The sequence below is a fragment of the Sphaeramia orbicularis genome, chromosome 19 (assembly GCF_902148855.1).
Source record: "Sphaeramia orbicularis chromosome 19, fSphaOr1.1, whole genome shotgun sequence".
NCBI lineage: Eukaryota > Metazoa > Chordata > Actinopteri > Kurtiformes > Apogonidae > Sphaeramia > Sphaeramia orbicularis.
The window spans coordinates 53,081,460-53,104,021 of record NC_043975.1 but is presented as its reverse complement, the minus strand read 5'-3'; the positions used below and the strand labels follow the sequence as shown (position 1 = coordinate 53,104,021).

Sequence of the window (22,562 nt, the reverse complement as noted above, 5' to 3'; positions counted from 1 at the left end):
CAGGAGTCCAGTCACAAAACTGTGGACAGCACTGTGTGTGCGTGTATGGGTGTGTGTGTGTGTGTGTGTGTGTGTGTGTGTGTGTGTGTGTGTGCGTGCGTGCGTGCGTGCGTGCGTGCGTGTGTGTGTGTGTGTATGTGTGCGTGTGTGTGTGTGTGTGTGTGTGTGTGCGTGTATGTGTATGTGTGTGTATGTGTATGTGTGTATGTGTGTGTGTGTATGTGTGTATGTGTATATGTGTGTGTGTGTGTGTTGTGCAGTGCTCAAACCCGTCCTGTTGGGTTTCTCCTCCATGTGTGACACCCACAGCCGTGGCTCAGATGGTAGACTGGGCCGTCCAATAACTGAAGGGTTGGCGGTTCGAATCCTGCTCTGTCCTAGTCAGTCCGTTGTGCCCTTGGGCAGGACACTTCCCCCTCCTGTCCTCCAGTGCCCCCCCCCAGAGCAGCTGTGGATACAGGTGTAGTTGACCACCACCAGAGGGGGAATGTGAGGGTGAATGCAGACTGGGTCAATAATGAGTGTCCACAGAAGCGCAGTGTAGACCTCATCCATCCTTCTGTTTTCAGTCAGTTCCAGTCAGAACCACTTCCATGTGATGGCCCACATGTATGCTAACATACTGTCATCACTGCCCCACGTTTTCACCTCCCTGATCAGTAAGTTCCTTCCATTATGTTTGGACACTTCTAAAAACAGGTCTGGGGAGTTCACTGTTGTTTACTGGAGGAAATGAATAAATATTTACCTGGGAAATATAACTACTTCCTTCCATCTTTTATGTGTTTTTAACTGATTGAACATTTTAAATCCACACCTTGTTAGAAATTCATGCACAAGCTCTGCGACTGATCTAATTAGCAGCTTGTTTTTGAACTCTGTAAGGTGCATTCATACACAGTTTTCCCATTCCAACTGACATGAATTATGTCCACATAGTTTTGTATAGTCTACATGTATTTTCCTGACATATTTGTGTATTTTTATGTATTTTTCATTCAGGCCTTTCTGCTGATGACCTTGTCTCCAATGGAACCATGTATAATGCTACTCACCAATAATTAGTTGTGTTACTGTAGAAGCTGTAATGGTCCTAAACTTGCTGTCAGGTCATGGTGACACACAGGAGGCCTGTGAGCAGTGCTGAACGTTTGTCCTCAGTGTGTGGAACAGCCGGTGGCAGTGGGGCTTATCTCTGCTCCACAGTGCATTAACACCTGCTCCGCTGTTCGGATTTCATGGATTCAAACCGAGGAGCTCAACAAGACCCTGCATGCTTACACAAACCATTATGGATAACAGCATTATCAATCAGGCTACTCACACAACTACACAATAAAACGTGTTTTGTCTCCCGGACTCTCCACACTCACCGAACCTGTCACATACAACTGACATCCATAAGCTTCACAGTACAACTGGACACAGCTGCCATGTCAAGCTATTATTTCTGGAATTGTGTTCCCACTGTGGCTTTTTGGACAAGAGGGTCGATCTAGGAGACCCTGAGGACTGATGGGTAAGCACATCATAAAAGCTGAATTACATGTTCAATCAGTAAACGTCATAGAATATTTGCACAACAAAATGTTCTGCAATATTAATGAAATTCAGACTACTGTTCTATCCTGTTGTTTTCACACTTAAGTGGAATACAAAGAAAAAAAGTATCTCTGTAACATCTCTGTCTTTTTGTCTGCTGTTTCTCTTTCTTTCTTTTTTTTCCCTCGGTCTCACTCTCAGCCACACCTCCTCATTGCTCTTTCTGTCACACCTCCTCATCAGTTGATTCCCCTCACCTGTGAGCACACCTGGCTCATTAGGTAGAGGGTTTATATTCACCTCTCTCTCTTTGTTCTCTGCCAGATTGTCTTCTACTCGTGAGAAACTTTCCAGCGTTGTACTACCTGATTCCTTGTGTCTGATCTTGTTCGTCCCTGACCTGCTCTGCTGCCCGTCGTCTGATCCCCGTCTGACCCGTCTGCCTGGTTCTGCCTTTTTGTCCGTTTCCCTGGTGCTCGACCTGCCCTTTGTCCCTGACCACGTCTCTCCGCCTGCCGCCTGGTACCGACCTGTTTCCGCCTCAGACCCTGCCTTCTGTCTCAGCCCCACTGGACTCTACGGACCCCGGTTACTGGACTATCTGCCTGTCCCCGACGCCCCCCCTTGCCTTACCCCTGTCGGATTACTCTGAGTTTGTGACTGTGTTAAAAAACTGTAACTGTTGTATTGAACTCCTGTTGCTACTACATAGCTTCAGTAAAGGTTTACAAACTCATACCTTTGTGTCGGTCTGCTTCTGGGTTCCGGTTGTACCCGTTACAATCTCTGGCTCTCAGTGAAACCTCTGGCATTCAGTGGCTGTAACTGTGATACAGTTTCCAGAGCGTAGACAAGCCCAGACTTCTGTTGAAAGCCTCAGTGCTTTTGTGCCATCTGCATCTGTTTGGCTGTTTTATGTTCAAGGAGGATCTGTCAGAAAACTGGTAAAAAAGTTCCCATTAGGCCAATGGTGATGTTTGTTCCACCTTCACCCTGTGTGATCGAAGTGTTATAAACTCTGCATCTGTCTCCCATCACCCCCCCCACACCTGTTCAGCTCTGAATCAGGCCAGTCCGCTCCTACATATGGTCCCATCACACTTAAATGCTTCAACTCACCCTTTAATTTCAGTGGGTAAGACATTAACCTGGGCTGGATGAGGACAGGCAGGATGTTTATGAGAATGCTTCAGGCGTGGCTTGATTACCAAACGGCATCTGTAGGCCTGTCATTGAGATGTGACATGCTGCTTGTAAACTGATTTATGAGTACGCATGTGAAAAGTTTAGACACGCAACGCACATGTTTGTGTATGTGAGGGAGTGTGAGTCCCAGTGTCAGGGAGGTCTTGTTTGGAATCAGACACCATAAAGACTTTGAATCCTGCAGGACCTGAACTTGAAGAGTCCTGCTGGCTCAGCAGGCAGAGGCTGGAACATCCTTTGAGTTCCAGCTCACATTCAACTGTCACATTTCCTCTGGTGTCCTGCTGAGTGTTTACTGATAAAGCCTCACACATACTTACAAAAGTAATTCTACAACAACCTCTGACTGCACAGGTTCTGAGTTAAGTGCACATTAAGAGCTTGTGTACATTAAGCCACGTTCAGATGAAGGAGCTGGGTCTGAATCCAGTTCTTTGAAGTGTAATACCGCTAATGACAATTCCAAACACAGCAGTTCCCATACACTTACACTGAAGTTCTCCCCAAAAACACTGGGGCTGCGTTTACACGCAGCCAGAATCTGGGAAAACGGAGATTTTTCTCTGCGTTTGTGTTTATTGTTTACATGACAACGATAGCTATGCCCACTGAAAACGATGGTTTCTAAAACTCCAGCCAAAGGGAAGATTTCGGCAAATTGTTTGTGTGTAAACAGAGGGAAACGGAGATCTGGGATCGATGTCACAGTTCATGGAAAATATTTGCATCACACATGCAAAGTAATGGAAGTAACGTTTAGTTGTGATTCTTTTGAGGATTCTGATTGGTTCATTGTACTGCATGGTCTGACCACACTGCCATCTACAGGCTGGCAGCCTTTGACAGTGTAGATATAAACACAATAGATATAAACAGTATAGATATAAACCCTGTAGATATAAATGGTTTAGATATAAACGCTGTAGATATAAACAGTATAGATATAAACCCTGTAGATATAAACAGTATAGATATAAACCCTGTAGATATAAACAGTATAGATATACAGGGCCATGGAAACCCAGCCTTTTCTGAAAAGGGTCGTGTGTTCATGAAGGTTCTGTTTTGTTTTTTTTTAACTCAGGGGCATATATGTGTTTTCCATCATATCCAGGTTTGTGTAAAGGTCGTTTAAGTCCTTTTTGTGTTTTTTTTTCTATATTATTTTCAGTTTGATACATATGAGTGTGATCTCAGCCACAGATCATGTGCTGGTCCATCATGTTTTTATGAGTGCAGACTCAGTCTGTACACACTGCCTTCATGGTAACTGTCGTTTTTCTCCTTTCAGAATCAGAAATGCCTTTATTGTCATTCGACAGCACAGAGGACATCAAACCAAACTGAGATCCATGACTTAGGGACATCGAGCCGCTGCAACTTCAGTCGCACCGCCACAGAACTCTATTCTTTGAAATTTGCAGTGAAGAACAGAAGATAATGCAAAGCACAAACATTAGACAGTTTTCACACATCACACCAGGACACATGAGGAAGTTTTTCCATGGATTTGGTCGGATTTGGGGGACGGGCTGAAAAACAGAGTCTGAGGCCGTGGGGGGGTGTAAAATAAGAGACACAGTAGGTCCATCTGTCCTTCTGTCCTTCTGTCCACCTGTCCATCTGTTCTTCTGTCCACCTGTCCATCTTTCCACCTGTCCTTCTGTCCACCTGTCCATCTGTGCTTCTGTCCACCTGTCCATCTGTCCTTCTGTCCACCTGTCCATCTGTCCACCTGTCCATCTTTCCACCTGTCCTTCTGTCCACCTGTCCATCTTTCCACCTGTCCTTCTGTCCATCTGTTCTTCTGTCCACCTGTCCATCTTTCCACCTGTCCACCTGTCCTTCTGTCCATCCGTCCTTCTGTCCATCTTTCCACCTGTCCATCTGTCCTTTTGTCCATCTGTCCTTCTGTCCACCTGTCCTTTTGTCCATCTGTCCACCTGTCCATCTTTCCACCTGTCCTTCTGTCCATCCGTCCTTCTGTCCATCTTTCCACCTGTCCATCTGTCCTTTTGTCCATCTGTCCTTTTGTCCATCTGTCCACCTGTCCTTTTGTCCTTCTGTCCACCTGTCCATCTTTCCACCTGTCCATCTGTCCTTTTGTCCTTCTTTCCACCTGTCCATCTGTCCTTCTGTGTCCATCTTTCCACCTTCCCTTCTGTCCATTCCGTCCTTCTGTCCAGCTTTCCACCTGTCCCAGCTTCCTTTTGTCCTTCCATCCACCTTCCTTTTTGTCCATCTGTCCACCTGTCCTTTTGTCCTTCTGTCCACCTGTCCATCTTTCCACCTGTCCACCTGTCCTTCTGTCCATCGTTCCACCGGTCCTTCTGTCCGATCCATCTTGCTTCTGTCCACCTGTCCCATCTTTCCACCTGTCCAGCGTCCTTTTGTCCATCTGTCCACCTGTCCTTCAGTCCACCTGTCCATCTGTTCTTCTGTCCACCTGTCCTTCTGTCCACCTGTCCTTCTGTCCATCTTTCCACCTGTCCATCTGTCCTTTTGTCCATCTGTCCACCTGTCCATCTGTCCACCTGTCCTTCTGTCCATCTGTCCACCTGTTCTTCTGTCCACCTGTCCTTCTGTCCACCTGTCCTTCTGTCCACCTGTCCATCTGTCCACCTGTCCTTCTGTCCATCTGTCCTGTCCCATCTTTCCACCTGTCCATCTGTCCACCTGTCCATCTGTCCATCTGTCCACCTGTCCATCTGTCCTTCTGTCCACCTGTCCATCTGTCCTTCTGTCCATCTTTCCACCTGTCCTTCTGTCCATCCGTCCTTCTGTCCATCTTTCCACCTGTCCATCTGTCCTTTTGTCCATCTGTCCACCTGTCCTTTTGTCCTTCTGTCCACCTGTCCATCTTTCCACCTGTCCATCTGTCCATCTTTCCACCTGTCCTTCTGTCCATCCGTCCTTCCGTCCACCTGTCCATCTTACACCTGTCCATCTGTCCTTTTGTCCATCTGTCCACCTGTCTTTCTGTCCACCTGTCCATCTGTTCTTCTGTCCACCTGTCCTTCTGTCCACCTGTCCATCTGTCCACCTGTCCTTCTGTCCACCTGTCCATCTGTCCACCTGTCCTTCTGTCCACCTGTCCATCTGTCCATCTTTCCACCTGTCCATCTGTCCACCTGTCCATCTTTCCACCTGTCCATCTGTCCTTCTGTCCTTTTGTCCATCTGTCCACCTGTCCATCTGTCCACCTGTCCTTCTGTCCACCTGTTCTTCTGTCCTTCTGTCCACCTGTTCTTCTGTCCACCTGTCCTTCTGTCCACCTGTCCTTCTGTCCACCTGTTTAATGTTTCTGCCAACAGACAGTACATGTGTGTGTTTATGTTATGTGTTTCTTTCCAAATACAACTTGCTTACATTATTTCATTGTGCATTTTGAGCACATTTCAACTATATCGCGATAATAATGATGACCGTGATAATTTTGGTCACAATAACCAGAATGTGAAATTTTCCTATGGTTCCATCCCTGCTGGTACCCAACCTGAACTCAGGTAACATCCCTTTTCACTTTGAAAGACTGAGAACCCCTGTGGTGGTCCTCACTGACTGTTGAATCTCAAATGGCTCATGACAGTTGAATTCAGAGGTGACAGTCACACTGATGTGAAGACAGATGTGAAGAACAACAGCCACAAAGAAAGGACGAGGAAACTTCACATTAAATCCATCAATTGTAGAAATGCACATACTAAAGTTAAGACTTCTGCTAAAATGTGTCTTTATGTATGAACTCATGATAATGAGCACATTTTTATATAACTGATAATTGACTATTAATCAACCTTACACTCAAACAATCAAACCAAAGTCAAATGTTGGGAGGATCTGGCAGTCAGTGCAAGTAATCACTCATACATCAAACCAGTGACCTTCAACATATTCAGTGCTCTTTCCACATCATTGTCACTTCCCATTCACAGTTTAGCAGAGCTTGGTGATTTGTTTTGGGGTACGACAAGATCACCTTTGGACTGCAGATGGTGGACGACATACTCTGTTTTATGTAGGTGGGCTTGTATGTGTGTATGCACTACCATGTTGACTAAATGTGACAGAGCAGAGTGCACTGTGCACAAGACATGTAGTGTTTCAGGAAGTCGGTGACAATACCTGGACATGGTGGATCTGAAAACTGGATACTTCCTGTGGTTTAGTCAGGCCAGTATTGGTCATACATAGGGATGGGTATTAAACGCTAAATTTCTCATTTACAATTAATAGATGTAAGTCGTGGCAGTGCAGAGGGCCAAACACCATTCAAACCACAGATATGTGATCAGATTTGGACACTTGCGATCCACATGGGACACTCACTGCAGTATTTCATTCAGTAAAAACAGCGAAGTCCGTGCCAGAGCCCGACTTCTGTCTGCTAATGGAGAAGACTTGATAGTTCTCAACTGATCTCACCACGGACACACAGTCCTATCACATCATGACTCACTTTTACAGAATTAAACCAAGTAAACAGAGGTTTACAGAAATATATAAAGGCATGACGAGCTTAAAATATTCACATATAGTCACCATTGCACTCAGGCCACATGACTCTAATAATGAACTGAGTGAACATCACAACTGGACAAGTGTGCATGAAAATACAAGGTTTCCTTGAGTTCTAAATGATGTTCCAGTTTTGATATGACACTTTTTCAGTCAGTTTTTATTTCCACTGTTTCTAAATTCATATCTAACTCGTCAACACGTCAACATTTGCACAAGTCTGTAAACGGAGCCTGTTGTCATTCAGTGGAACGTCTGCTTTATTCTGACAACTGCCAGCCGACTGTCTGTCCCAGCACGAGCCTGTGACGTTAGATAGGACTTAAACCAGGAAACGCCAATCCAGAAACATAGGACTTTCATCTGTGGAGGATCCTTGAACACAGAGCTGAAATACAGAACACTGCACATAGAGGTAAGCAGGTGGACATTTAAACACGCAAGGAGCTGAAAAATAACTGGTACTGGAAAGGCATGATTGAAGAAGCACTAATGAAGCTGAAAATGAGCAAAAGAAAAGAAGAAAACCTCTTCATTTTAGAGAAGGTCTGTTATATGAGGGTATGTATACGGGTCTCACATGTCCCAGAATGCCACTGTCTCAGAACATCTGTACATTCTACAGTGTCTCACCTACAGAGGGTATGCACGTACGTCACTTCCCCCCAGGCCACGCCCCTCTAAGTCAGACTGAGTGGCCAAAACCAGCCACGTTCAACATGACGGAGTATAGCAGTAAACGCAGTGAGACCAGGAAAAAGTGAAATATGAAATTAAATGAAGGACAAGCAGATCCCACTGTTTTCCAAACCTGTTCCTACAGTCAATCACACAACAGCTCCGCCCCATTTTATTCAAGATTGTTCTTAAGTTTAGATGGTATTGAAGCCAACACTGCCACTCATCTACCTCTTTATGACACTGGACTAGACTGGTTACCAGACTGGACTGGTTACCAGACTGGACTGGTTACCAGACTAGACTGGTTACCGGACTGGACTGGTTACTGGACTAGACTGGTTACCAGACTGGACTGGTTACCAGACTGGACTGATTACCGGACTGGACTGATTACCGGACTAGACTGGTTACCAGACTGGACTGGTTACTGGACTAGACTGGTTACCAGACTGGACTGGTTACCAGACTGGACTGATTACTGGACTAGACTGGTTACCAGACTAGACTGGTTACTGGACTAGACTATTGACTGGATTAGACTAATGACTGGATCGCTTGTTCCAGGCCCAGGAGGACCAGCCTAAAAACTGTGTCTGTAATTTCTTATTTAGTGAATGTTTTGACATCAACAGATGTGATTTTTCGAGATCCCAGACCTGTTTTATAATCAACAAAGACAATTTTACAATCCCCTGCAACATCCACCTGGTGACGATGGCCTATTTTATGTTTAGGGATCATGGAAACAGCAGATGGTAAAAGTTTAAACCATTTTCTTAATTATTTTAATTGGCTATTTTCCAGTAATACTGTAAATCCTTGTTTTTTTTAAGTTTAGATATAGTTTTCCCTCAGTATTTACAGGTAAGGCTTACTTTCCAAACTAATCTTTCTACACCCACCAGCTTCCTATTTCTGTCAAAAACCGCCCCAAAACATAGCTGAGACTTGACTTTTTCAATAACACAGGGTATTTGAGATGAGGAGGAGGAGAAGTAGCAGGAAGTGTCTGTATTTGTGCTGTCAGCGAATCTACACAAAGATGCTTTAGAGTCAGCATGTCCTGAGGTGGTCCTGTGACTGTCCCAGCCCCAGGAGGCCTTGGACTGTTCCAGTCTGTTCGACACTATCAGTACAAGGTCACAGTGTTGGATGTTGCTCAGAAACAACAGCAAATCCAATAATGATCAATCAGTCAGAACTGGAAATGGCTTTTGGTAAAAACAGGGTTCAGTTTTACTGTGTAAATGTCACACTAATCCACTTTTGGATCTGTACCAAAATGTTTGGAGGTGATGGATCACTAGAGTCCTTTATTTGCGGATTTCAGTTGATACGACAAGGGCAGTGATTGTGGGGGTGGGAGAGTCACTGTTCCTGACACAGAGGTGCAGAAACACTGCTGATTGGATGGAGGTCATTACATTTGGTCCACCAGTACTGGTGACTGGATTAGACTGGTGACTTCACTAGACCAGTGGCTATATTAGACTGGAAACTGGATAAAACCGATGACTGTATTAGACTGGCAACTAGATTAGACTAGTGACAGGATTAGACTATTGACTGGATTAGACTAGTGACAGGATTAGACTATTGACTGGATTAGACTATTGACTGGATTAGACCTGTGATTGGATAAGGCTAATGACTGGATTAGGCCGGTGACTGGATTAGACATGTGACTGGATAAGGCTAATGACTGGATTAGGCTGGTGACTGGATTAGACTATTGACTGGATTAGACTATTGACTGGATTAGACCAGTGACAGGATTAGACTATTGTCTGGATTAGACTATTGACTGGATTAGACCTGTGACTGGATTAGACTATTGACTGGATTAGACTATTGACTGGATTAGACCAGTGACAGGATTAGCCAGGTAAGGATTAGACTCTTGACTGGATTAGACCTGGACTGGATTAGACTATTGAATGGATTAGACTATTGACTGGATTAGACTAGTGACAGGATAGACTTTGACTGGATTAGACCTGTGATTGGATAAGGGCTAATGACTGGATTAGGCCGGTGACTGGATTAGACATGTGACTGGATAAGGCTAATGACTGGATTAGGCTGGGACTGGATTAGACTATTGACTGGATTAGACCTATTGACTGATTAGGACCAGTGACAGGATTAGACTATTGTCTGGATTAGACTATTGACTGGATTAGACCTGTGACTGGATTAGACTATTGACTGGATTAGACTATTGACTGGATTAGACCAGTGACAGGATTAGACCAGTGACAGGATTAGACTCTTGACTGGATTAGACCTGTGACTGGATTAGACTATTGACTGGATTAGACCAGTGACAGGATTAGACTATTGACTGGATTAGACCAGTGACTGGATTAGACTATTGACTGGATTAGACCAGTGACAGGATTAGACTATTGACTGGATTAGACCTGTGACTGGATAAGGCTAATGAGTGGATTAGGCTGGTGACAGTTTCTGCCTTTCACTGACTATAACACACACAGTACCGTTATCACCCATTATACTGACGGTACCGTTATCATCAGTGCGATGTGCACATGAGTGTCTCTGAGGGTGTTCTGGGATCAGCTCCACACCTTCATCAGTACTGTGGTCAGGGGTAAAGACTGGATGTTGAACTAAAGGAAACCTGTTTTTGATGGAAACCTGAGGAATCATGTGGAGGACAGAGAACAGGTAAACTGTGAAACAGTTCAACCACTGCACCCCCCACTTAGAAACACTGTAGGACACCCTAACCTGAATACTACTGTACATGACAAACAGGATCACACTCTTCTATCCCTTACTTTCTCCTAACTGCAGTCAACATTTCTTAGACAGTATTACAGTCATTTCCCACTTACATACGTAGATCTGCTGACAGAATCATTCTATACAAATGTTGTATAAACTATTTGTTTGTAGTAATGCAGTGGTCTGCTCACAGTGCTCATAGTGTGTATTCTTCTACCTGAGGCCAATGCAGCACATGTACATTTTAATCATTTTGTCAGGAAAAACAAGCCCCTCAAAGCTCATAACAAACTGTCAAAAAAGGGGAAAAAGCAGTAGTGAGAAGCCCGGTGTTCCTCAGGGTACTTTACTGGAACATGTGGCTTTGGCAGAACAGCGTGGACACGTTGGTTGGAGTCTGTGTATCCTTTTCATCGGACATTTTCAGCAACAACCACTTTATTCCCTGCATTCTGAACAGGTCCTGCAAAAATAAGGGCAGTAAAGCCATTATCCAACAGGGTTAATGCAGAGGTCAAATGTACGGCAGAATCAGCTGTACGTACACGCCCAAGGCTTCTGTACAAATCCTGCAGTTATCTGGAAGCATCAGGAGTGGTAGAAATGTTTACAGTGATGGAACCGCGGCGTTCAGCCCAATCAATCAGACTCAGCTTTTTTAAAAGGTATATTACTCATTTTACAAGGTCGACATCGGTCCCACAGCGCCAGACTCAACACAGAAAACTGACAGAGCAGCAGTTTCCCTTTACTGCAGTTCTGAGCTGCAATAACAGCTGACAGTGACAGACAGCAGCGCAGCCAGGCCTCACAGCCCAGCATCCAACAGATCCAATTCAGAGAGGACCGGAAGACCGGGAAACCGAAAAGGAGATCACATGTGAAATGTCCGTCACGCTGCTCTGCACTGTGTGGTTACTGTGGAACACCTTTCCATTTAGGTAGCAACATTTTTATCATTTGTTTCCTGAGGAAATACTCAAACTGTAATAAAAGGGCAACAGGAGCCCAAGAGGAATAAGCAGAGATGAAAAAACAGCTGTAGGCTTTGAAGGTGTTGAGTAGACAAGACACAGTCTGTTTTCAATCAAACAACAGCTGATTTGAACGTCCTGAGCACCTCCGACCGCCGCCGATGGAGGTGTTTGAACGTCCTGAGCACCTCCGACCGCCGCCGATGGAAGTGTTTGAACGTCCTGAGCACCTCCGACCAGGCCACGATGGAGGTGTTTGAACGTCCTGAGCACCTCCGACCCCCGCCACCGATGGAAGTGTTTGAACATCCTGAGCACCTCCGACCGCCCCGATGGAGGTGTTTGAACGTCCTAGAGCACCTCCGAACCGCCACCGATTGAAGTGTTTGAACGTCCTGAGCACCTCCGAACCGACGCCGTCCGATGGAAGTGTTTGAACATCCTGAGCACCTCCGACCGCCACCGATGGAGTGTTTGAACGTCCTGAGCACCTCCGACCGCCGCCGATGGAGGTGTTTGAGATGTCCCTGAGCACCTCCGACCACCGCCGATTGAGGTGTTTGAACGTCCTGAGCACCTCCGACCACCGCCGATGGAGGTGTTTGAACGTCCTGAGCACCTCCGACCACCGCCGATGGAAGTGTTTGAACATCCTGAGCACCTCCGACCACCACCGATGGAGGTGTTTGAATGTCCTGAGCACCTCCGACCGCCGCCGATGGAGGTGTTTGAACGTCCTGAGCACCTCCGACCACCGCCGATGGAAGTGTTTGAACATCCTGAGCACCTCCGACCACCACCGATGGAGGTGTTTGAACGTCCTGCTCTGAGTGTGTGCAGATACCAGACACTTTTGGACCAGGTCAGAGGAAAAATATTTACAGGCATGAAGATCTGAGCACTAGAAATGCACACACACACACACTCATATCCCTAACCCTAACCCTAACCCAGAGATTCCAGGGGCCATGAGACTTTGTCTGCATTGAGGTTACAGCCCCAGTGCATTTCCACCTAAATTACCTGAATAAAAATCTTTCTTCCCTTGCCCTCAGACTTTACCCACAGAAGTTCCTGCTGGGCAGGTGTTTTTTTCAGATGACCTGGACTTCTCTAGGGGCGAGGCTGTGTGTTGGAGAAAAGTGATTAGTCGACTACGCATTCCGTTCACACACTATTCAGCCACTGTGTGGCAGCAAACTTTGTTTTGTTTATTCCATTTCCACAGGCTTAATCTTCTGATAAGTTGGAAAATGGATCAAAAGAGAAGCTACGACAAGTGGACTGACGATGAGGTCCAGGCTCTTTTGAGCATATTTCTGGGGGAGGATATTCAGAGGGACTTTGAAGCGACCACATGAAACAATCAAGTTTATGTAAAATTAGTCTGCAAGCTGGCAGGGCTGAATGTAAGACACACGCCGAAACAAATACAAGAAAAGCTGAAGAAATGTAAGCAGTATTATAAGAAACTAAAGGACCACAGTGGTCTCTGAGAGGGTGCACACAATGCAACACAGCAAGAGAGGAGTTCCAGACCGGCTCTGTGGCTGTCCTGGACCAGCTTGTCCAGACACTTGGCCAGACGCCCTAACCTTTCACAGATGTTTATTTCCCTCTTAAACTCAAGGCGCCTCGTTTTTTGCACCTTTTGTGTTTAATTTTTTTATAAAACAAAAAAAATAACTGTAACCTAATATTGTCTGTTCATTTACAAGGCATCAAAAGTAGAATATAAGTAGAGTATAAGTGTTTTTTTTTTAATAATATGCAAGTGGAATTAAATGCAGGCATTTGAGTAAATCTGTATGATTTTATAACTTCACCTAAAATCTATTCCAGATGGATGAAGGGATTCAACAACCAGCAAAACATCAAACCAAAACTGGCCACTTAACACACTGTCATTTTATGGCGCTAGAGCAGTAGCATGTTATGTCAATGGCAAATTTCCGTCCTGCCCCCCCCACCCCCCACCCCCATATGTAAGCTTCGTGTGACCCCCCAACCCCCTTGCACATGTATTTTGTCAAAGAAGGGGGGCAGGAGGCTCATGATGAAAAAAAGGGGCGTTTGTTCAAAAAAGGTTGAGAAACATTGTGCTAGAGCTCAGACTCTGAATGGACATGAACGCCACTGATTACATGAGCTAAAACTTGTTTGAATACTGGGAATACTGCAGATTGAATTCTTTTTTTTTCCCAGCATGTGTTCCCAGCATGTATGTCTATATATATATATATATATATATAATATATATTATATATATATATATATAAAGGGGTCATGGTCACAAATATGTGAACAAGTATTTACAGTAAATGTACAAAAATCATAATCCAAAGTACTGGACACGGCTCACACATGGCTGCAGTGCTTCATAACACATTCTTTTCTCTGAGACTTTTGGGAACAGAACAGAATCTACAGGTCCGAGCCGTATAAAGACAGATACAACACAGTTTGATGTCGCTGCTCCGGTGGTCCTGTGGTTCATGTAAGTCTGAAAGGTTCCGAACGACCTGAGCGCTGTCCTGTTCTTCTGTGGGTCAGACAGCAGTCAGTGGTGTGGTAAATCTGAACATAAACCACACACAACTGTTGTGTCAGTTCTGCTTTTGCATGGGGGGTTGACCACTGAAAGGACTGACTTTATTACTTTAAAAACTTACGTTTTTGGGGTAAGGTTTGTGTTATCTTAGGTAGGCTACTTACGTGAGCAGTGCTAACTTTACAAGTTTATTCATTCTGCAGTTGTACTGTACTTGTAAGGAGATAAGTGTCACTATTATAGGACTGTGGTAAAGGCAGAAAACAGTGGTTAACTGTGTGAACACTGAGTGAAAATCCAACATAACAGAAGTTTAAGATACAAATTTATACAAATGCTAACACATACCAAACAAAACAGAATTTACAATATAAATGTATTAGAAGAAATACACTTAATAATAACTAAGATAATTTGAAAGATGACGATATCTTTTTAACTTAGCATTGAATTTGCTACATCAGCTGCAGTAGAAAAGAATGTGTTCTGATGCTGCTACGCTCAGTGTTGGAACTGTCGACCCCTCCATAACGTTGGTCCATATTTCATCCATCATTTTTTACAACGGGGGTGTATGGAAGTGTTGTGACTCTGTTATATCAGGCTCTACTTCAGGTGCCGCTTTGGGCCAAAAACACACCAGTAATTTGTTGGTCAACCAAAAACTAACACAGTGACTGCATTTGCAATAATGACCCACCAGGTGAACACTTGAGATCGACAGGTGAACATAAAAACAAGCAAAGACACTAAGTGCTTTAAGCTTTTGTGCTTTATGGACCTGGGTAGTTTGCAAACCCTGGCTCCAGCCCTGCGATCACAGTCAATCTCCTTAACAGCTTGTAAAATCTGTTTTCTTTTTTTTTTTTTTTTTTTTTTTTTTTTTAAAGATTTTCACTTTGGGGGTTTGCAAATGTCTTGCAAATAATGTCTGTCATCTTTCTCATTCAGGTCACATGGTTTTATTTGCAATGCAGTAAAACATGAGGAACAACAGAACAACTTGGGCGTCCTCCATCCTGGGCATACTGTGTCACACAAAACAATGGCGTGTGCGTGTCGGTCGCTGTTTATAGCATCATCATATTTTTCGGGCCTTTAGGTTCTTCTTCTTACTGCCACCTAATGGACTAGAGGTGTAGTGCAGTTTCTTCTGCCGCTCCCCCATACGTCATCAGCCTGATTTGAATAAATTACCTGGAACTTTGGAGTGCGGTGGAAACGCAAAGCACACAGGTTACCAGGAATTCTTTTCCCAGGTAAATAAGTCCCATGAAATGAAAGTTCCAGGTATTTTGGGTGGAAAAGGGCCTGAGTTGTGAAAATGTGTGGATGTTAACAAAAAAATACTTAAATACACTAGGGCTGCATGATATATCGAAAATATTGTTATCGTAATGTCAACGCTTGTGATAGGCATACCTGATAGACTGATAAACACAATATGAAGGATGAAGATGTAGAAACACCTGATAAAAGCCTTATTCTAGATCATGTGGATCCATAAAGATCCTGTTAAGCAGATGCAGTGGGCACTAATTAGCTAAGATGCTAACATTCGCTACCACCAAACTTCCTTATTTTGTCAGAGTCCACGAAACACATCCAGTTGTCGTTCTACCACTTCATGTGTGGTAATACAGGGTGGGGAAGCCAAATGTACACTGAACATTTAGTTGTTTTTTCTCAGCGGGCACTACGTCAGTTGTTTTGAACCCAAACATATATTGATGTCATAATCATACCTAACACTATTATCCATACCTTTTCACAAACTTTTGCCCATATGAGTAATCAGGAAAGCAAACGTCAAAGAGTGTGTGATTTGCTGAATGCACTCGTCACACCAAAGGAGATTTCCAAAATAGTTGGAGTGTCCATAAAGACTGTTTATAATGGAAAGAAGAGAATGACTATGAGCAAAACTATTACCAGAAAGTCTGGAAGATACTATTAAAGAAGAATGGGAGAAGTTGTCACCCCAATATTTGAGGAACACTTGCGCAAGTTTCAGGAAGCGTGTGAAGGCAGTTATTGAGAAAGAAGGAGGACACATCGAATAAAAACATTTTCTATTATGGACATTTTCTTGTGGCAAATAAATTCTCATGACTTTCAATAAACTAATTGGTCATACACTGTCTTTCAATCCCTGCCTCAAAATATTGTACGTTTGGCTTCCCCACCCTGTCTGTACATTAAGTCACTACAGGAGCCCACACTGCTGCAACTTAAGACCGTTTGAAACTATTTAAATTAGGTTTCAACCAGTAATGTGAACCAGTTAGATAAAGGGCCCAGTCCATCCCTGTTTGTGTATAATCTTGTAGAACATCAGTGGAGGCTGAGTCAGGAGACTTATTGATCATTCTCAGGATTTTCTCTGACAACACAGATTACTGAGCCAGAATCTTATCTCCTGTGACGAGAAACCGACCGTAATTCCTGTTTCCAGTTTCCCAAATGGATATGAGCCAGTGTAATCAGCTGTCATACACAGGGCCAGATCAATAGTCCTTCCACCATCATGAGTGAAAGGGAAACACTGTGAATGACCTTTCCGTTGGTGACCTGGGCCGGATTCAGCCAATACTCCATCAGTCCAACTCCACTTTCATTTTTCAGCTGAATGGACGGCGCTTTGGGAAAAGGCCATGAGATGATAACCATGTTAATGAGGCTTCTATCAATACTTGTGGTTTGTGACAGATGAGGGGGCTTAAACGTGTTTCTGGACACAGGATTAAATGGATTGTAATTAAAGATGGAGCATGTGTGGCTGCTGAAGGAACGCTTATTTCATGGCTGTAACAGCAGGTCAGCGCTCAGGGCTTCTGTGGAGGACATTAGCAGATGGAGCAGAACAGCGACAGCACATGCACAGGTTTTCTACTGCGAAACCGCACAGCCGTTCAGAAATGATCATTACTTCTGTTTTTAGTCCTTTTTTCAACCAGATGTAAGTCTTCTTACAGTGTAATACGTGGTGTTCATGCTCACATTTTGTGTGTCACATGTTCTGTATCAGGGACAAGTGGGGTCTGCATCAGGCCAGTCCAGGACCAGCCAGACCTGTGGAACGTCTTCACATCACTTTGGACTTTCTTGTTATAAAATGTTTGAAGGTCCACAGGAAAGGTGGTGACTTCACAGCAGCATTACTGGCACAACCCTGGACCATGACAGACCCTGACCTGGACCATGACAGACCCTGACCCTGGACCATGACAGACCCTGATCCTGGACCATGACAGACCCTGGCCTCTGGACTTGGTAGCAGTCTGGATGGTCTAACCCTGATCCTGGACCATGACAGACCCTGACCCTGGACCATGACAGACCCTGGCCTCCAGAAGTGGTAACAGTCTGGATGGTCTAACCCCGATCCTGGACCATGACAGACCCTGACCCTGGACCATGACAGACCCTGGCCTCCGGGTGCGGTAACAGTCTGGATGGTCTAACCCTGATCCTGGACCATGACAGACCCTGGCCTCTGGACTTGGTAACAGTCTGGATGGTCTAACCCTGACCCTGGACCATGACGGACCCTGGCCTCCGGACGCGGTAACAGTCTGGATGGTCTAACCCTGACCCTGGACCATGACAGACCCAGGCCTCCGGACTTGGTAACAGTCTGGATGGTCTAACCCTAACCCTGGACCATGACAGACCCAGGCCTCCAGACGCGGTAATAGTCTGGATGGTCTAACCCTAACCTGGACCAGGACAGACCCAGGCCTCCGGACTTGGTAACAGTCTGGATGGTCCTTTTTGTCTCTGGATCAGAACACAAAGCATACATTACCTCTAGAAAAAAAAGGTCTGGATACTGATTGATCTGAGCAAAAACTGTGATTATGGTGATGTCCACCTCAGAGGGTTAGGTCCGAGCCTAACCCTAACCCCAGTCCTAGTTCTAAGCCTAACCCTAACCCCAGTCCTAGTTCTAACCCTAATTCTAAGCCTAACCCTAACCCCAGTCCTAGTTCTAAGCCTAACCCTAACCCCAGTCCTAGTTCTAAGCCTAACCCTAACCCCAGTCCTAGTTCTAAGCCTAACCCTAAACCCAGTCCTAGTTCTAAGCCTAACCTTAACCCCAGTCCTAGTTCTAAGCCTAACCCCAGTCCTAGTTCTAAGCCTAACCTTAACCCCAGTCCTAGTTCTAAGCCTAACCTTAACCCCAGTCCTAGTTCTAAGCCTAACCCTAACCCCAGTCCTAGTTCTAAGCCTAACCCTAACCCCAGTCCTAGTTCTAAGCCTAATCTTAACCCCAGTCCTAGTTCTAAGCCTAACCCCAGTCCTAGTTCTAAGCCTAACCCTAACCCCAGTCCTAGTTCTAAGCCTAACCCCAGTCCTAGTTCTAAGCCTAACCCAAACCCCAGTCCTAGTTCTAAGCCTAACCTTAACCCCAGTCCTAGTTCTAAGCCTAACCTTAACCCCAGTCCTAGTTCTAAGCCTAACCCTAACCCCAGTCCTAGTTCTAAGCCTAACCTTAACCCCAGTCCTAGTTCTAAGCCTAACCCTAACCCCAGTCCTAGTTCTAAGCCTAACCCAAACCCCAGTCCTAGTTCTAAGCCTAACCTTAACCCCAGTCCTAGTTCTAAGCCTAACCCTAACCCCAGTCCTAGTTCTAAGCCTAACCTTAACCCCAGTCCTAGTTCTAAGCCTAACCCTAACCCCAGTCCTAGTTCTAAGCCTAACCCTAACCCCAGTCCTAGTTCTAAGCCTAACCTTAACCCCAGTCCTAGTTCTAAGCCTAACCCTAACCCCAGTCCTAGTTCTAAGCCTAACCCTTCCAGCTGCACCAGGAGGCAGCCACAGGAACCAGCAGGACCTCAGAGGGTTTGTGTTGGTATGTTTCAAAGGGCTGTGGCTTCACTTTTACTGCAGTAATGATCAGTCTGAATTATTCCACACATTTATAAACAATGACTAGTTCTGCTCATAGAGCGGCTCCTAAACTGAGCTCTAATGAGCTGCACAAAGTGTCCAACCACATTTACTGGAATATGACAAGGGGACAACATTTCACCATTTCTGTCTCTTTTGTGTTGCCCTTTCCTTATTGACGCAACTCTGTGCATCACTATCAGTAATTCACAAAGAAAAAGGATATAGATGAAGGTTTAAAGGAACATGGACTCCATTTAGAAGACAGCATGATCTGTTTTACATGTAGAAATGCAACAATACGATGATGAAGAACTCAGTCCATACACAGGGTCTGCATCATTGGCCTTTACCTCCAGGACAAAGGTGCGTTAGTACAAGAAAACATTCTCATTGTAATATCTCTTACTGTTTATTTTATTTTATTTTATTTATTTATTTATTTATTTATTTAAATTTAACCTTTACTTACCGAGGCAAGCAATTAAGAACAGATTCTTATTTCCAAATGCAGCCTGATCAAAGAGCAATGGCTCCATTAGAGGAAGGGGTGGGGGGTTAAAAGTAAAAACAAGGTCAAACAATTACAGAAACAAAAAGTTAATAAATAAATATACTACAACAATAACAGTGAGACAATGAATGAATGAATGAATGAATGTTTTTATTCTTGTGTCTTGCATAAAGAACATGCCCAGCCCTTCCATGGGCTTATAAGACACCAAAAATACACACCAAAAATCAAACACCAGACAATAGGCACAATAGATATGAACAAAACAAAATACTGACCTATTTAAACAAACACATCTGCCACTTTTTCCAGGCTTTACAAACAAATAATGCTAATTTATATACATTAGAAGTAAACAACCACTTCATCTTGTCATCATCAGTGCTCCAGAACAGATCAGGATTTCAGATAAACGTCATCAAACAAAGGGGCTCTCAGTTCATCATATAGAGGACAATACAAAAGAAAATGTGATTCATTTTCCACTTCCCCCAAAGGAAGATGTGAGAGACAAATACTCAACAGGTGCAACAGTCAACTCAAATGTGTTCCAGGTTTTGCTTAAAAACAGTGACAGATGTGAGGACAGTGAGTTTGAGGGGTTTTCTAGAGTGTTCCAGTCATTAGCGGCAGTGAATCGGAAGGCGCTGCGACCGCAGACAGCGCGGACTTTGGTGATAGTGAGTTAAGACTGTGTCAGTTGGAATGGAAATGGGAAACAGTCAATAATTCGTACAGCACATTCATTATTTTTCAAATATTATCTTTCAAGATAATACTTATATTGATGGAGCTCCAGGACAAAACCAGGCCAAGTGATATTTAAAAGGAAAGTCTTACCAACAGTTTAAAGTTGTTCAAAGCACAAAGAACACCTTAGGAACTGTACATTAGCCTGTACGACAGAACTACTATATTCCAAACCCAAATGAGAGAAGGTTTGGACAATTAAAAAAACAAGTGCATTTCCATTAGTAAACATCCACCCATGTCACATAATCAGGCTTTAACACACTGAAAGAAAAATAATTAAAAAAAAAAAAAAAAAAAAGCAATTTAAGGCTAATAATGAGGTCAATAATGAAATAACAGTGTGATTTGAAACAGGTGATGTGAACAGCTGACTGAAATCATGATCTATGTTTGTAGGAGTAAAGGTGGATTAGTGGCAGTTTCAGAACAAATGTGTAAGAAAATTACTGAAATATTTAAAAGAATGTTTAAAGAAAGACAGGATGACGTTTTGGATATTTCAGCCTCTACAGTGGCCACCATTATAAAGATTCAAGTAATGTCAATAATTTCAGTTAGTACACCAAAGGGACGTCTGGGCTGAACACCATGACATGTGACTCCTCAGATGAGCACACATCCAGAACCATGGCTCATGTAGACCTGATAGAACTATATGGGTCAGGATTACAAAGGAGAGTCTTTGGCAAGATCTATAATATGAGGACAGAGACACAGACACCGATTCAGACTTCACGCGTTTAAAAGAAAGAATAATGTTGACTGTGTTGAGAAATACTAGGGTTAGGGTTAGGAAAAGGGTCAGGGTTAGGCGCTAGGAACAGGGTTAGGAAAAGGGTCAGGGTTAGGGCGAACAGGGTTAGGAAAAGGGTCCAGGGTTAGGGCTAGGAACAGGGTTAGGAAAAGCGTCAGGGTTAGGCTAGGACAGGGTTAGGAAAAGCGTCAGGGTTAGGGCTAGGAACAGGGTTAGGAAAAGGGTCAGGGTTAGGGCTAGGAACAGGGTTAGGAAAAGCGTCAGGGTTAGGGCTAGGAACAGGGTTAGGAATAGGAATAGGGTTAGGGTTAGGAACAGGGTTAGGAAAAGCGTCAGGGTTAGGGCTAGGAACAGGGTTAGGAATAGGAATAGGGTTAGGGTTAGGAACAGGGTTAGGAAAAGCGTCAGGGTTAGGGCTAGGAACAGGGTTAGGAATAGGAATAGGGTTAGGGTTAGTGTTGGGGTCAAGGGGGTTAACCTGCTGATCCTTGCATCACTAGTACTGACCTATCATGTAGTGTGAATGATAGGACTCAAACGGACGGTGCTGAAGTGAGAAACAGATTTATTAACAGAATGAAAGAAAGAGGAGCAAACACAAAAACCTGGTGCAGTAGTCAGAGTCCGGTGGGAAAGGATGGTAGAAGAAGTCTGGATTATTGTAGGTGATGAGGTGCAATGATCCAGCTGCAGAAAAGAGCCTTACATACACTCCTGATGAAAAAGGCTGTGCAGCAGCAGGTGGATGTGATGGGAGGGGTCTGCGGCCATGCCGGAGCGGACCATCACAAAACCAGCAAATAATGTAAAATATAACAAGCTATATATCGCTAAATATATTAACCTGTTATAGGGAATCTCTACATGATACTGTGCATATTTTTGTGTCTAAATCAATGACTCACCACAACTAAAGTGTCCTGTGGGTAACCCACTGATCCACGCATCAATAATTTCTTTGAATAGAACGGCAAGAAACATAAAACATATGAAAAAAGCAATATGAAAACTAAACTAAACTAACACTAAGCATTTAGAAAAAAACAAAAACTAATAAAAACCAGCGAACCAGCTCTAAAAAACAAATAACACTAACTGAATTAGAGGGGAAAAAAAGTCAAAACTAAATAAAACTAAACTAGAATGAAACAAAACTGTCCTTGCCCCCAAGCCCACATTTTTTCAGAGACGGGGGTGTCGCAGGAAGCTGATGATGCCATTAGTGGGGCTTTGTTAAAAAAAAGTTAAGAAACACTGATGTAAGGGATATTTAAGCATATTTAGCCTGTGAGTCATCATGGGCCTTTTTTTTAAGTGTGTGGTAAAACAGTAAATGGAAGAAAAGGTGTTATTTCCATTTTCATGGCTCAACGACTTTTCCAAACCCTCATTGTAAAATAGATTTTCCAAAGGTGCTGAGGTCAC

General features: G+C 44.0%; 1 protein-coding gene and 1 long non-coding RNA gene across 2 annotated transcripts in view; one reads left to right on the top strand and one right to left on the bottom strand.

Moving 5' to 3' along the window:
* LOC115439331 (urotensin-2 receptor-like) overlaps positions 1 to 22,562 on the bottom strand; it is a 66,749-nt gene that overhangs the window by 30,782 nt on the left and 13,405 nt on the right. The gene's annotated exons all lie outside the window — the stretch shown is intronic.
* On the top strand, positions 1,619 to 13,569 carry LOC115439332 (uncharacterized). Its single transcript, XR_003938253.1, has 4 exons — positions 1,619 to 1,630; positions 11,352 to 11,363; positions 13,121 to 13,124; positions 13,472 to 13,569. It is a non-coding gene; the product is annotated as an uncharacterized LOC115439332 (long non-coding RNA).